This window comes from Bidens hawaiensis, unplaced genomic scaffold (assembly GCF_021521415.1).
Source record: "Bidens hawaiensis isolate Kalapana, Puna unplaced genomic scaffold, B.hawaiensis_p1.1 tig00002977_1, whole genome shotgun sequence".
NCBI lineage: Eukaryota > Viridiplantae > Streptophyta > Magnoliopsida > Asterales > Asteraceae > Bidens > Bidens hawaiensis.
Genome location: NW_027491160.1, coordinates 1672496 through 1689104, shown reverse-complemented (window position 1 = coordinate 1689104; position 16609 = coordinate 1672496). Strand labels below are relative to the sequence as shown.

General features: G+C 37.8%; 1 pseudogene; it reads right to left on the bottom strand.

Annotated features, from left to right (window-relative positions):
- Positions 1-14805: 14805 nt before the first annotated feature.
- LOC143621829 (putative F-box protein At3g23960) lies at positions 14806-16004 on the bottom strand (annotated as a pseudogene).
- Positions 16005-16609: the final 605 nt, after the last annotated feature.

The following is a 16609-nucleotide window of genomic DNA, read 5'->3' as shown; positions in this document are numbered from 1 at the left end:
TAGTATATGTCTCAGCCCTCAAAATACCTAATATAAGTTACAACTTAATATGCTTGCAGGTCAGTCTTATCTCCACCCATTAACCACCGGTTGCATAAAGACTCAGACTAACGGTTTTGCTGAGGCTTAGGTTTGGTTGTGGATTAGGCATATTTAGTGACTCAGGTAGATGAAACCCAGTTAAACAAACCAATATACAGACTCACGAATACAAACGAACTAATTACATACTCAACTGCTAATTACAACTGAAATACTAGACTGATAATTTCTTTTTGTTTTTGTGCTGTTTTTTCAGATTTTTTTTTTACTAAACATCAATAATTGATAATTACAACTCTGAATTTTAAAACTTTACAACTCGTCTGACTAAGTACAACTCGATATATATACGACTCGATAACGAACTGGATTTCATCACACGGGTTAAAATAAAATAAAGGCCACGGCTGCAATGGTATGTAACGTTCAGTTTAGCAAATGAAAAGGGAATATGGTCCAAACGGGCTCCTAAGTGATAATGTCGGGTAAGGAATTTATTTAGTAGGGAATTAGGTACGAAACGAGTTTTCTAAAGTCCTAATCTCTATACAGGTGGTAGTATTAAGAACTCGATAAGCATGTGACAAGCAAGTTCTAATTCTGTAAAACATACCGGTTTCCCTCAATCAATGCCAAGACATGTTTTATATCTATTATATTATATGTGTATTAAGTATACGGGCTAATCTCACAAAATGTCTGGAAATAAATGCTGCCGATATGAAACATGTATACCCATCCCCTTAACTCGTTATCCCTGCCTAAACGATTCCATTTTCAACTTCTCATTTTAAAAACATTTGTCGGAAAAACTATCGAGAAGCTGAAAAACCAGCCATGACCAAAAGCCTCAAACTTGGCATTAATAGCAATAAGTGACAGTTAATAACTTAGGTTTCTAAATACTGTTCGAGGTACTATTGTGCTAAAAATTTTAATTTTCCCCCATCCCCACACTTGAGGTTGACATTTTCCTCAACGTTAAAATAATAAAACAATTAACGAATGTTTGAGGGAGGGGGTTGAATTTGACTTTTTAACAATTTAAAACTCGGGGCACTAATGTAATGGGTTTAAGCAAATTATACAATTACACTTCTAACAACTAAAGTAAAAATAACAAAATAGTTTATGAAACTAAAATCACCTGATAATAATGACAATGCAATACTATATTCGGCCCGCAACTCTCAACACACTCGTGACACACGTCTCCACCCCTGACCAATAACGACTAACCAAATCTGCACAAATCTCGAGACATGTGTAAGCAAACCACTCACAAGTGTAAGACATAAGTCTTTTAAGAGTTATCATTAATTTAGAAAAATCATTACCGAACCAAATTGGTTAGTTTCATAAAAAATTTTGTTAACAAATTAAAAATGATAAAAGACCTAACTCACTTCCGTAGAAATCACGGTTGCATTTAGCGTATGCAACAAGCCCTTTAAACCCCCCGGTAGCCCGGGTGGACGAGTGAGGTCTCGTGAGGGTTTATGTGAACTACACCCACAAAGTTCCAACAACAAAATATACATGTACCTGGATGGACGTGAAATTAACCAAATGCTTGCCGAACTTACATGACTTGCACTTCACCAAAACCTCCCCACACTTGGGATTTGCTGCACAAAACTCGAGAAAAAAGTCAAACAACGACTCAAAAAAAAGAAAACAAACTAGAACACACTTACAAACCACGGGTTGCCTCCCGGTCAGCGCTGAATTGCGTGTCTATAGCTCGACAATGCCTCGAATGCTTCAAGTATTTTCATAAACCGATGAGGTCACCATGGAACTCGTCAATTCCTTTTCTCTCCTTCCTTTACTTGATGTCGGTTTCTCACCATCTTTCATATTAATGACTCTCTCATTCCACCCTTTTCTCTTCATGCTACTTTTCAGCTCGTTCCTATCAGTCACAAAACATTCCTCTCTTGTATGATTCGTGCTTAAAGATACACACTTGTCAACAAGAGGGTTAGTAGCATTTTCAAACAATAATAACCGCTTATCACGGTTCCCACACTTAATTCCCAAAACTCCCTTAGCACAATCAATTACCGCATGTGCTGTGGTAAGGAATGGCCTACCCAGTATGACTTCAGATTGTGTAATATTTCCTTTAGCATAATCAAGTACAAGGAAGTCAACTGGGTAGCTAAATTCATCCACCTGAACCATTACATTAGTAACCATGCCCCGAGGGAGTGTATGAATTTGATTCGCCAACACCATAGTGGTGTTTACACTTTCTAACGGGCCAACTCATACTGATCATATAAACTGCCGGGCATGATACTAACACATGCTCCAAGATCTAGAAGTGCCCGATCAGTTTTAAACTTCCCAATTTGAATCGATAAAAATGGCACTCCTGGGTCTTGGAGTTTAATCGAGGTGGTATTATCTTCCACCTCCTCATCTCCGTGTTGGTCAATTTTCTATTTAAACATGTTTCACAAGTGCAATTTTCACAAAAAGACAATTCATCTGTTTTTAATTTCAATTCATTTTGGAAAATCGTTTCCTTTTGACCAACACAATCGTCATCGTCATTAACATCTTCTATCACCGCCTCAACATACTGTGGCAGTGACTCAACTTCAACACAAGTAATTTCAAAATGAGGTAAAAGACTTACCGCGTTGATGTGCACACTATTACCTTTCTTAGAGCTTGAACTGGCATGATGCAGGTTTACTGTGGTATCGCTCGGTAACTGACCCGTGTTTTTCTGAAATCCCGCTACATCTGCTGCGAGCTAACCAATCTGCTTCGACATCGCCTCTGAAGACTTATCCCTCAACTCGAACTGTTTCTTCATTATCTGACACAAGCTTCAACAACGCATCTAACTTCGAGTGTACCAACTCATCTAAATTACCTGAATTACCCTTCTGTTGGTCCTGATTCTGATTAACCGATGAACTGTTACCCTGATAACCGTCTATGTTATACTCCCGACTGCCATTCTGATTGTATGAACCCTGCTGATAACCTCCCTAGCGGTAGCTGTTCTGCTGTCGGTTCTGACTGGACCCCTGAAAGTTCGTGTTTGACTGACCCGCGGCGTTCCCGTAACTGAAGTTCAGGTGGTTCCTCATGCCCGGGTGATAGGTGTTTGAATTAAACCCCTGGCCTTTGGAATCCCCGTACGCATAACTAACCTCGTCCTCATTAGGATACTCGTCCTCATCAAACCCGGGGCAATTTTCTGTCTTATGCCCCAACTCACCACACTCTACACAAACCGGGAACTTCACCCCGACTTTACCAACCTCTTTCTTTTTCTCTTTTCGATAACCCGCGAGTTCTCGTTCTAACTCAGCAATTCTGTCTGACTCACTCGATGCAGATTTAACCGATCGGGTGACCCCATGTTTTCGTCTTCATGCTGCAGCTGCCTCTGACTTGGAATCTTCACACATAAACTCCAAAAAATCCCAGTCATCTTCCTCGGGTTGATTCAACAACTGACTATTACAAGAGGCTTTAAGATGTTTTCTGTCTTCATATGTCAACTCGTCTACGAAACACTTAACCAATTCCCGCAACTCGATCTGATGGTGCGGGCACTTCCTAATCATTTCCTTGTAACGAGTAAAGGCCTCGTGAAACAACTCACCCGGTAACTGTGAAAAGTGTCTAATCTCCATTCGGGCCTCGATGGTCTTCGACTGTAAATAATACTCGTTAAGAAAAACATGCTGCATCTCACCCCAGTTCTCAACACTGTGCATCGGTAACGAATTGAACCATTGTTTGGCTTTGTCTTTTAATGAAAACTGGAACAACCGCAACCGAACCTTATCCTGATCGTATGTACCATCACCGATAGACCCTCAAATAGCTGAAAAATCTGACAAGTGTGAATACGGGTCTTCAGATCCCAGTCCGTGAAAGTGAGGTACAATGTTAATATAGGACGGACGGGATTTGAATGTCGGTTGTCCCTGTATGTGAACCTGTGGGACAATCGGTGAGGCACCATTTGAAATAGCCTATCTAAATCGACTATTAACACCCTGAACCGGAAGCCCATAATTCCTTCGTCTGGCCCTCGGTTCCTCAAAACCTCCCCGGTTAACCTGAATCGGCTGTCTTCGTTCCTCCTGATATCTTCCAACACCCTCTCTGTCTCGGTTTTTGTTCCTCCACCTATCACCTTGTAACATCTAGGAAAAATCCATATTTATTTTGGGCTATAGTTGTAAACTTTGAAACTTGAAGGATTAAAATAATCTCAAAGACAAGTGATGGAAAAATAAAATAAGAAAAAGAAAACATCTCATGTCAAGAAAGTGAGAAAATTTCATCCAAATGGAAAGATGGAAGAAATGGAAGCTTTTTATAAGGAAGCAAGTTTCCATAGAAATGTTTTAATGTGGCTAACCACTCTCCATAGTCCTAGTGGAGGGTGCGAAGCACCCGACGCGTAGGGACACAGACTCGGACTCGGGCGATGGGCATAATGTGGCGTTTTGATGGCACACTTTGCACTTCGCACGCTCGCATCGCCGCGAGCCGCATATGAGCTGCTTTAGTATTTTTGGAAAATGGAAGTATGACCAAGAAGTGGCAAGTTATCAAAGACGAAGGACCAAAAGTGAAAAATCTGATTCCAGGACCCATCGCGCTACGTGATGAGCCCAGGAACAGCATCATCGCGCTACGCGATGCTCTTCCCCAAAAATCAGAAAAAAGGGACGCCGCACTACGCAATGACCAGGGGTTAAGGGACATCGCGCTACGCGATGACCCCATTAAGCAACCAGTTCCACGTGTCCAACCACGTGTCAATACGTGACAGCATCTCAACAATTGCGGCGTCGCGCTACGCGATGCCCTAAGAGAAGGGACCATCACACTACGCGATAGTACCCAATTTCAGCTATAAAAGGGAGGGGTACGGCACATTCCATCTCACACCTCAAACACACACTTTTTCACACACACTCGGTTTGCGTGCCGGTCTCGTGGAACGTGCCAAGCTCCGAAGCTCTGACGGTTTAAGCAGTAGTACGCGTTATAAAGTAGAAGTGTCGCTCGATCAGTCTTAGCTAACTAACTCCAAAGACCTGTAAGAGGTATGGGTTCTGATTAAATTATTATTTTATCATTATAATAATAGCTTAGACCATAGTCGGGAGTATAGCCCGAACCTTGATCACTGTTAAGTATAATATAACTTTTTATAAGCAAAGGTTATAGTTAAATTATTGTTTCTTAATAATTAAGAAATATACTATTCATTCACACAGGTTATAGTTAAAGTAATTTTTCTTCTTGAAGAAAAAACCTGACATATAATTAATAAACAAATAAATGGACTAAAGGTCCACATGTTCTGTACAAACAAATGATTTATCAAGGTTACAGCTATACAAAACAGACTACAGGGTCTGAAGCTAGATCGCAGATCTAGATATTTATACAAATATTATTCTCGTACTATAGGTCCGAGATAACAGTCAATCAATCAATCAGAAAGCTGAAAATAGAAACAGGAATCAGTAACATAAACTGATTTACAGACAAGGGTCAGTAACCAAAACTGATCAATATACAGGAATCAGTGTCAGAAACTGATTACAATCATAAAAGGTGAATGCGCCCTAAACTTTTACAACTCTTTTAGAGTCTGCATAGGATTTACGAATCCTTAAAACTTTGTGTTACAATAATAAGAAACGGGCATACTCAGATTAAGAGTATACATGTGTCTGGATCCATACATACATGGTGACTCGAAGTTCCCCGAGGCCATGCATATCATCAAACATGCCTCTGGTAGTCTACGGGATTGATCAGAGAAATGATATTGTGTATATGATTAATTGTACATGTACTTAGGGTAATTTTAACCCAATTGAGTTGGGTGCCTAATGAGTATTGTCACAAAGGTATTATTATTGCTTACACACTGGTATTATTGAGTCAGCATCATTCACCGGCTGTGTGCTGACGTATTTTTCCCCACATTCCAGGGAACTGTAAAGAATAGAACTGACAGGCAAGACTGATAGAAGATTGGAGACATAGTTATTAGAGGTGATCTGATGGCTCAGATATTTTATTTAAAATATTGTAAAGAATAATATTCTAAAATGACAGGTATTTAAGATTATCAAACAAGTATACAACTTCTGTGTTTTCAATATAATAATAATATTTTTCTGAAAAGACTTTCGCATATATTTTATTATACAATATTCAATGGGTATTCTGACCCGACATTTTTATAGTGAATATTATATTTTAAGACTTCCGCTAAGCAAACCCGCAACTCTGATATATTTTCAAAACTGGATACCAACCCGGGACGTCGCACCAAGGCCCTAAGTCGGGGTGTGACACACCTCTCACCCTAACCAGTTCCTTAACCTCGTCATCTGCGTTTCTCGGCTCAAACCCATCATTCCTTCTAGCTCGTCATTCATCCCCGTTACTACCATCGTTCCTAGGTGCTCGTTCCTCCTCATCTCCCTTTTATTCGTCTTCGGTATGAATACTGACATGATCAAAATCCCGTATAATCAGCTGTCGGTGACGAGGGGTATTATTCGGGGCTGATGGCCCGGGTCTGTCAATGTTTCGGTTTCGGTTTCTGGATTGTCGGACTGAGTTTTGTGGTTGTGAATTGGTGTTTATCGGTGGTGGTTGGTCATTATTTGGTGGATTTTGGTTATTTTGTGGGTTAGGTTCGGGTTGGAAAACTTCAGGTGGTGGATTTTTGTTTTGATTCTGGTTCTGACCTTCCATTTCTGAATTTCTGATCTGAGTTCGGTTCTGCCGAGCTATACGTTCGATTTCTGGCTCGTAAATCAGTGGAGAACCTCTTCCTGAATGGCGGGTGTGCATAAACCTGTTACCTGCACAATAACACACCCCGAGTAAAATGGGAAAATAAACTACACTAAAATTAAAATTAACAACTAAATTAAACTAAACTAAACAAAGAAATCAATTAACATAAAAACACTAAGCGCACTAACTCCACGGCAACGGCGCCATTTTGATACTGGATTGTCGCTATCTAGTCAAAAACTATCTAGTCAAAAACTATTAAATCAATGTCCTAATCACCTAAGCAAGCTAAGGTAAGTTGGTGTCGAACCACAAGGAGTATGTGGTCAGTGTGCAGTGAAATCGACTCCTAACATTATGAAGTGAATTCTATCAAAGTGCTGATCACACTAGCAAACAGTTTGTGTTTTATAATAAACGAACAATTAATCAAGTATTCAATCAAACAGTCCCTAACAAAGCAAATCACACCCGGGAATTCAAGTAAGCAAACTAACAGCAAACTCATGCACATAACAGATAAACTATCTTGTGTCAACTACAGACTGGGTAACCGGTTAAACCTTAGGCATCCACGCTCGCTAACACACGGCACTGGTTATCAAACAGTCCCTACCAGTGTGACTCAACTAAGGGCAAACGTATGCTTTCTAGTAATTAGCAGGTCAAAACAATCCTACGAGCAATTATTATAGCAACCGACAAACTAATCGTTCTGATCGACAAAAACCTAAACCAACTGAATGTACGGACATACTAAACATCAATACTCGTAGATTAACATCAAGATAATTACAATTAGTTGTTCTAGTACATGAGAAATAAACTGAAAGATTACAAACTATACATCCCGGGTATGACTCGAACTCATGGTCATCATATGATCTTCAGTTCTTGATTCGGGATGATGAAACATGGATTTTATAGCGATTGGAGGTGTTATGGAGCTCCCAAAATCGCCAAAGTTCGTCCCCAAAACGGTTGGAATGATATTATTTACGATCTAGGGTTTTTTCTTTTATATAGCAGCTGGGCCCATGCTTTAAAACTGAATTTCGCGACCCAGCGTAAGCTACTCTGACCCCTGGCGTAGCTTACTCTGGGTGAAAATCCCTTACTCTGAAATCTGACCGCCTTACTCTGAAATCTGGCTGCCTTACTCTGACCTAAATTGGCATCGGAGTAGGCTACTCTGATCCTAGAGTAGCTTACTCTGGGAGCTGAATTTCAACCAATTTGTTTCTCTTTGTTTCCAACACTTGTGTAATGGCTCCGATCTTCCTGAGACTTCATTCCATGCTCGTACAAGTCTCTAATTTAGCATCTTTAACAATCAATGACCTGAAATACAAAAGCACGTATGAAGTACCAAAGTTCCTAAGCTAAACGAATAAAACGACTAAGTTAACAAGCTAATATATGTACAAATAAACTGAACATCACCATACCATCTTAACCCAAACTCATTCTAACCCATCACCAAAATCCAACCCAACCCATTGATATTGCCACCTCTAAAACCAACTTAAGCCAACTTTTTATGCTCAATTGCAACCCAAGCTAGTTCAACAAGTCATTTCACTTTCATCTCTTCCAACAAGTTATTTAGTTGGATAGGAATCCCTTAATGGACCATGTCATTTCACTTATTTCAAATACACCACAATGTCACTAGACAAACCACATTGAACACGCCTTATCTTTACGAAACAAAAAAATTTGTGCAAAGAGACCAAATCCCAAACACAAAAGGCATAAATAGGGGGACCTTACAACATTGACCAATACAACTCCAAACCATTTGAGCTAACCTGTAAGAGATAAAGACATGGTTAACCGAATCCTCAACACATCCATAGATCAAACAAGTAGTCCAGCTAAGCTAACTAGAATATTTTTTCTTGCTAACGCATCAAGACTGGTAGTCTATTTAACACCGTCCTACAAGCACAAACTCACTTTCCTAGCGATTCAATTATTCCAAACAAAAACATAATCTAAAGCTACCAATGAGTTCTCCACCAACAAACTTTTTAGACACCTAACCGAAATTTCATTGAGGAGTCTTCACACCAGATTACCTTGCCATCACTTGTTGGCAAGCTATCCTTGTCATCACCTGTTGGCAAGCTATCGGTAACCCCTGAACCCCTCTAAAAGTACCGGCCCAACCGGATCTCTAAACTAATTCCATCTCTCACATATAATATCATCCAATATAAAAAGTCGATCAGCCATCGAACACGAGTTTGAATTTTCATTTGAAAAAAGAGACATAAATTGTTCACAAAGGGGCTATCACTTATCCAATTGTCCAACCAAAACAACGTTTTTCCCTAATTTTTTACCGTTGTTCGAATTAGCCTACTCAACTCAATTTCGAAGATTCAAGTATAGGAGAAATATTTGTTATTAGTTACCATGGACCCACATTTGATAGTTTCACCGAAATAAAGGACCATGACCGAGGGGAATGACGTGTAGCCCATATTACTTTTCACCAAAGTTTCCCTCTTTTGTCTTTAAATCGCCACCCCACCACCATTTGTCAAGTAACAAAACATTTGCGTCTCGCAAGCAACCCAAACCAATACCCATACTCAATCAGAGCCGCTACTTTTTCCCAAGCTACCCAACTCATCTTGGCCTTCTGATACGACACCCCCCCCCCCCTCCACCAAAACAAATACTTCGAAGCCGATCAAACTTATCCAACACCCCCAAAGGGGCTTGAAAGAACGAAAAATAATAAGTAGGGAGAAAGTTTAAAACTAACTTAAGAACCATGACACGACCATCGAACGGCAAGTTTATAGCTTTCCACCAAGAGTCTTTTTCTAAATAGTTCACCGAGCCAAGAGTCGCTCAAGTTCATATTTCCACCTATTTGAAGCCCCAAGTGTTGAAATGGAATTGATCCAACCTTATAGTGAAGAAGAGCAGCCATGTTTTCCATTTTTAAAGGTTCCAATTTATTCCGGTTAGTCGACACTTTTTTAAATATGTTTATTTTTAACCTTGAACCCAAATAAAAACACAAAAGAATCCGGCATAAATTCCTCGGGTGTGGGCGGAATACGCCGAGATACCGTTTAATTGGACATAAGTTCATAACACTATTAAAGTGATAATATTATTTAATTCATTATTATTACAACACAAGACACAATTTGTTTTAATAAAATAACATTACATCGAAATAGAGATGTATTCGTTTATTATAATCTAAAAGTCGAACTAAATTTTCTTCTAATCTTCAGTGATCCTTAACATGCAACTGCAATACGTTTAAAATAATATATTTTTGTCAACAATAATGTTGGTGAGACTTCATAAAGTTTTGCATATAAATATAAAAATATAAATTTACGTGTCATGATGTAGCGTCTCAATCATAGTCATAAAGTAAAAAAAAAATGAACATGATATTCCCGCTTGCTTGGCATAAGCTAAATCTACTAAGGAACCCACGCTGGCGTTGACACAAGGTCAACCTAATTAGTTGTTGGTTCGACATAAAGTCGACTTACCAGGAGGCACATGTACGTCCCGTCAGACCCTCCCACTTTGAGTTTGTGTTTACGTACCCATCACCATAAAACAATAAACACATTGCACATATTTAACGTAATTTACAAACAATATGAAAGAAAAGAATAACATGCATGACATGGTGTGATTTGGTTTGCGGAATTGTAATCATGAAATAACTTGATACATTATAACGATTATAACGTGCTACACCCAAAACCCAAAATATGATTCTTTATTTCATTTTCATCCTTAGAGAAAAAACAGTAAAAGGTATTCACCATGCTAAAGCTAAATAGAAGTCTCCAAAACTAAGCAGTAGAGTGGTTATCAATCCTTTTACTTTCATCATGAAAGTTTCATGAGCACAGTGGTTTACAATTGCTACTTTGATTGTATTTATCAAACTGATTAATTGTAATAGAAAATTTCAACCAATAAATAAATAAGAACATTACGGCTTGCAATAATGACTGATTATGAACAAAATATGGGTACGCAGATGTAAATAAATAATAAAGAAAATCATGGTTCTTTTAAGTTTTCAAAATTACATGAAAATATAACAAAATTGTATAAAAAAAACTGAGTTTTAATACCAAAAATTGTCGGGAATCAGGCCGCAATCCTCAGTTGATTCACAAGTTTCCTTTTGTATACAACATTTGGGGCTTTCTCACCATAACCTGATGTTGCATTTTTAAGTTTCTCAAAAGCGAATTCTTTGAATGCAGCCTTCAGGGGTGCAAACGAGTCGAGCTGCTCGCTAGCGACTCGAGATCGGCTCGTAAAAAAACTCGATCGAGCCGAGCTTAAACGAGCCCGAGCTCAAGCTTTAGAAATAAAGATCGAAACGAATGTAAGTTAAACGAACCGGCTCGTTTGTCCCCCTAGAACCTATTTTGAAAAAAGAAACGAACATATTGTTGTTTCAAATTATATATTACTAGAATAAATTTTCTCGAAATCTTTAAAAGAAAAGCAAGCATTTAATAATGCCTATATTTTATTTACCAGAACTGCAATTTTAAAGAAACGAGGGAATGAAAACAGTGCATCTTTGAACACCAAAGCGGCGCGCAAATTGTTTGTTTGTTTATTAGGGTTTTGATGTCAATCTCCGGGGATTTATAACAATAAATAATTAAATATGATCCATATAAAGTAGGGGTGAGCATAAAACCGAATTAACCGAATCGAAATCAAATTAACCGAAAAAACGCACCGAAAAAACCGAACCGAAGCATTAACTGACGGTTAATTTTTTGTTTTCTTGAAAAACCGAAATTTCGGTTTCGATTCGGTTATCCATTTTTAAAAAACCGAAAAAAACCAAACCGAACCGATTGATGATGATAAAGATTATCAAGATGATGAGGAATTGACTAAGCTTTTAAGATAAATAAATAAGATGATGAATGAAGATCGAGACTAAATTTTTAATGCTTTTTTTAATTTTTAAATTCTATTTCATAACTTTGTATTCGTATGGTTCACCGTAACACATGCCTATTTTTGTTTTATTGAATTCAATATATATGTGGACTGTGGTACTCTAATACGTTCTTTTACAATCATAAAATATGCATTTTTATTTTTTAATTTTTTTTGCAATGTCAACACATAATTGAAAAAAACCGAAAATAACCAAACCGAAACCGAAATTAATCGAAAAACCGAAAACCAAACGGTTTGCATATTCAAATAACTGATTACTTCGGTTTCGATTTGGGTTTCGCCTAATAACCGAACCGAACCGAACTGTGCTCAGCCCTGATATAAAGTTATAAACCCATCCGCCAGAATTACCTAGTCGGCTCATTTTTGTTATTTGGTATAATATGTGAGGGTGAAGGAGAGAGTGAAAACTAGCCGAGCTACTCGCGAGTTATTCGAATCGATAAAAGGCTTGAAATGAGTCTAGTCTTCTCGAGCTCGAGCAGAGTCACTTTCTCAAATAATGCTCGTTTAGTTATTGAGCTTGAGTTCGAGTTTTGTATGGAAAGCTTTTAGGCTCGTCGAGTCTTTATGAGCCTTGTGTTTTCCTTTTTTTTTAAGTTATATGTAACAACTTTACACCACATAATTGAGCTCAAGCCAATTGAGCTTCAACTCGTTTAAGGTACTGCACGAGCTTGAGCTTAGCTTGGGCTTTATTAAGTTTTTCTCAGTATATGTAAAAGTAATTTAAAATCCACACTACCCTCACAAAGTGGAGAGTGTTGTATCTTTTGTTTTTAACCTAAACTAAAAATGTATACATGAAGTTTAGTATTAAACTTATTTGATTGCATTATCACATGCCTTTATGTACTTAAACTTGTTATCTTTGAAAAAAAACTATAAATAATAGACGGCCCTGCTTTTTCTATACAGTTGTTGATGTAGCCTTATTGTGTTATTGTTGTCTGGACGCATATATGTACTAGTCTTGTTAAGAAAAAATTAACCAAGAAGAAAAAAAACATGTCATCAAATATTTTGTTTCACGTAGTTGACATGAACGAAATCATATAAATATTCAGATTGTCAAAAACAAAAAATTTTGGGAAAAAGAAAGAATAAGTTTGTGTTGGGCCGTTTCTAGTGAGATTTATAAGTTATACATCGTTGCTTGTAAAAAGTTTTAAATATAGTTTTCAAACACAAGGGTGGGCAAAATTGCAATTTGGATCCAATTTCAAACTTTGGACTTATAATTAAATTAAAGTTTTATTTAAACCTTAACTTGTGTTAAGAAATTTTAAGCTTAATTCCTTCATCTAAATCATCAGTTTATCTGACAACCAACACTCAGATTAAACATTGTTAACCTCACACTAGGGTTGCTCACGAGCCGAGCCGGAGCGAACTCGAACTTAGACGAGCCGGCTTGGGAACTCCAAACAAATTCGATTGTCAGATAGATTGAGTCGGGTTGTTCAATTATTGGGTTGGTGTTCGATGATAAAATTCTGCATAATCAATTATGTAAATTGGTACAAAATCAAATGGATTCTACAACTAAATTACCCATCATCTTGACTAAAGGGAGAGAATACTTCATAACAATATCAAACTTTAATGAACTTGGTGAATGGCAAAATAACAAGCCTATCATAACAAGTTCCATAAGTGGCAATCTTGATGACTAAAATTGTATATTCTGGATTCAAATCAAAGAAAGCATCAAAAAGCTTTCCTTTTAATTTTATGGTAATTCTATTTTCTTCTAGCATCAAAAAGCTTCCACAATGCCCAGTTAATTAGCTTGTCACAAATTATAAACTTTTTCATCCACAAAGTGCCAAGTCCTATAACTTATATTTATTTAGGATCAATGCCTTGTTTATTGTTGGCAAAGGCAAATGGGAGTAGAGAATGGAAGGTCAACTGTCATTTCTAAATGCAGAATTAAAAAAGTCAAAATCAAGGGCATCAACATGACAGCATAAATCAAATGCAGATCTTAGTAAACAGATGGATGCAAAAAGTCAACATTTCTCTAATAACAATTTGGTCAAACATAAAGATATTACGTTTGAATTGTTATATATTGGATAATTGGAAGTTATAAAATCTGTTGAAATTGGAAGGATCACAGAAATGATTGTTGAAATTGAAAACCATCGTCAAAAGTAAAATAATTTTGTACTGTGTACCATATGGTCAAATTCAAATCTAATGGGCAGTCAAAGTCGGTAAATGGTTTATAAATAATTTGTATGACCCGTTACCCTGCCCGTCCTGCTCATGTTGCCATGAATGTTTCTCATAGATTGCAATGTCTTCAAAGTTGATGATACCACATGTACCTAAACACGTTTTGACCCAAACTAAATTGAAACTTTTTTGAACCTAGTATGGCATGTTACTGCACCTGTCTGCTTACTTCTCATAGATTGAAGTCAAGAATTTGAATTAGTCCATGTGTTTGAATAACAAGATCAGCATAATCAAACAAAAAAGAGAAGAAAGTAAGGTATTTGGTTTTGACAATCTTACGTGTCTACCTCCTTAACCAACCAATTCAGATCTATGAAAATTGATCATTCATTGTAACGGCTATCCATCGAAAGTAATAAATAACAAAAATAATATTAATAATAATAATAATAATAATAATAATAATCATCTTCAAGAAGCCATTCAAACTTCCAAATGGTGGCAAAGCAGTTGACACATTTAAAATTAAATTCATAGAAAGCTTCTTATAAACATTCTAGTCACATACTTACAAGCATCAAATAGATAAAGTTATAAGCAGCATGCATGGGCTTGTATTGAAATTTAAAATTAAACAGAGAAAAACTTAAATTTAGTTCCTAAAATGTGGGGTGAGGAAGTGTATATACCAAATATAAAATGATGTACTTATGAAACAAAATCATCTCGAAACAAGGGTCATCTTGAACTGAATCTCAATCTTCCTACCTTGCTTGTATCAATCAAAAGCCTTTTTATCTTAGCTCTCCGCTTGCTTGTCATTATAAACCATAAGATTTGGCTGATCATACAGAAACAGTGTCTACATGTAGTTATACACTTCAAATAGACCTAAAAATCCATCAATCCCAAGACTATCGATGCATTTTGTATAGGGCTTGTAAACAACTAGTTGTCCATGGTCATCTTCTCCTCCATCCAAAACATCAAGTATAGGATCACCACTCTTTCGAAATGCAATAAACATGCTATCTTCTGTGGGTGTAAAAGTAAGTAGCTTCATAAACAATTTCGGAACACCATCCCCCATCATCCATACCTCATAACCTGAGCTAATGGCATGTTTATCTTGACCAACCACAACAAAAGACTCCCCTAGCTTAGACATGTTCAAGCCCATGTGTACTAAACTATCGGGAAGGATTACTTCTTTAAATTCTTCACTTGTTATATCAAACGAAATAATCATATTCCTTTTGACACGATACATAGTAATCATGTCCTTAGCAATCCAATAGAGAAATCCATCTATAGCTACCTCATCATAGAGGCAAAAATGAATAGATTTGTGAGGAAGATTGCCATATGACCTTCTCCAAGCCCCCGTGCTTAATGTGAAAACCTCAACCACAGAAATGAAACTTCCTATACTCTTCGTCTGGTGGTAATCAAGATATGTAATCTTGACAATCTTAAGGCCATTGGTCTCACGACAAACCCCAAAACCTATAGCAGTTCCATATATCCCTCCTCTAACATTAGGCACAAAAACATCTACTAATTTTCTAATTGAAATATTCCAAAGAACAAACACATCCGTTCTATGGTATCACGAGAACTAATGCTATAGAAACCCACCAAACCGTGAGAGCCGCCAATTATTCTAGGACATTTAAGCTTCTTAACCAACAGAGGAAGAGTCAGAAAAACTTTCTGTTTGGGAAAAGTATGATCATCAACAATTGAAACGTATTTTTCCTCACAATCATCAAATTCATCATCATTCCATACTTTACAAGTAGATGGTGTACCTGTGTGTGGTGGCGGCTGTAATGCTTAATAATAAAAGCAGAGCTGTCGATGAGAGACTTCCAAGTTTTGGACACCGATCGGAACCGAATCAATGATTTCACAGGAAGCCGCCCCATGATTTCCAATTGGATTTCAGCAGGTATGTGATCTGACATTTCGATTTTGATCTGTAAGGATTTCTAGGGTTTACAAGAGGGATTTTTGTTCAACGGCATCTCGTCATTCCATTCGTACCACTATTTCAAAACACAACTCAACTTTATTTATTTACTTCTTTTTATTTTTTTTAGGCTGTCAAAATTCTCTGGATACTTTAGAGTGTCTCCACCGGGATAAAATGGTGAGGTTTGTGTTGAAGTGAACCGGAGCAAACGGACGAGCGGCGGTTTTTGCCGATGGAAGAAAACGAAGGGATGGGTGGTTGTTTGAGAATGCAAAGTTTGTGATGGAGTTTGAAATGGGCCCACCATCAAATAAAATACAATAAATTGATGATATGGAGGGCGGGCAGTGCCGGCGGCAATCACCGCCCCGGCGTTGTTGGGGTCGCCCAGCCGGCGGCAATCAAAACCTCGCTCCACGGAGGAAGACGGAGGCGGTGGGGACGTCGGAGGTGATGGGTAGGTGGGTTTTTGGGGAAGACGGAGGAAGAAGGAGGAGCAGCGGTTTTTCGGAGGAAAACGGAGGAAGACGAGGCGATGGGGAAAGAAGGCAAACAAGACGGTGGGGAAACTTTGGAGGAACCTTTGATTTTTGTTGGCTGAAA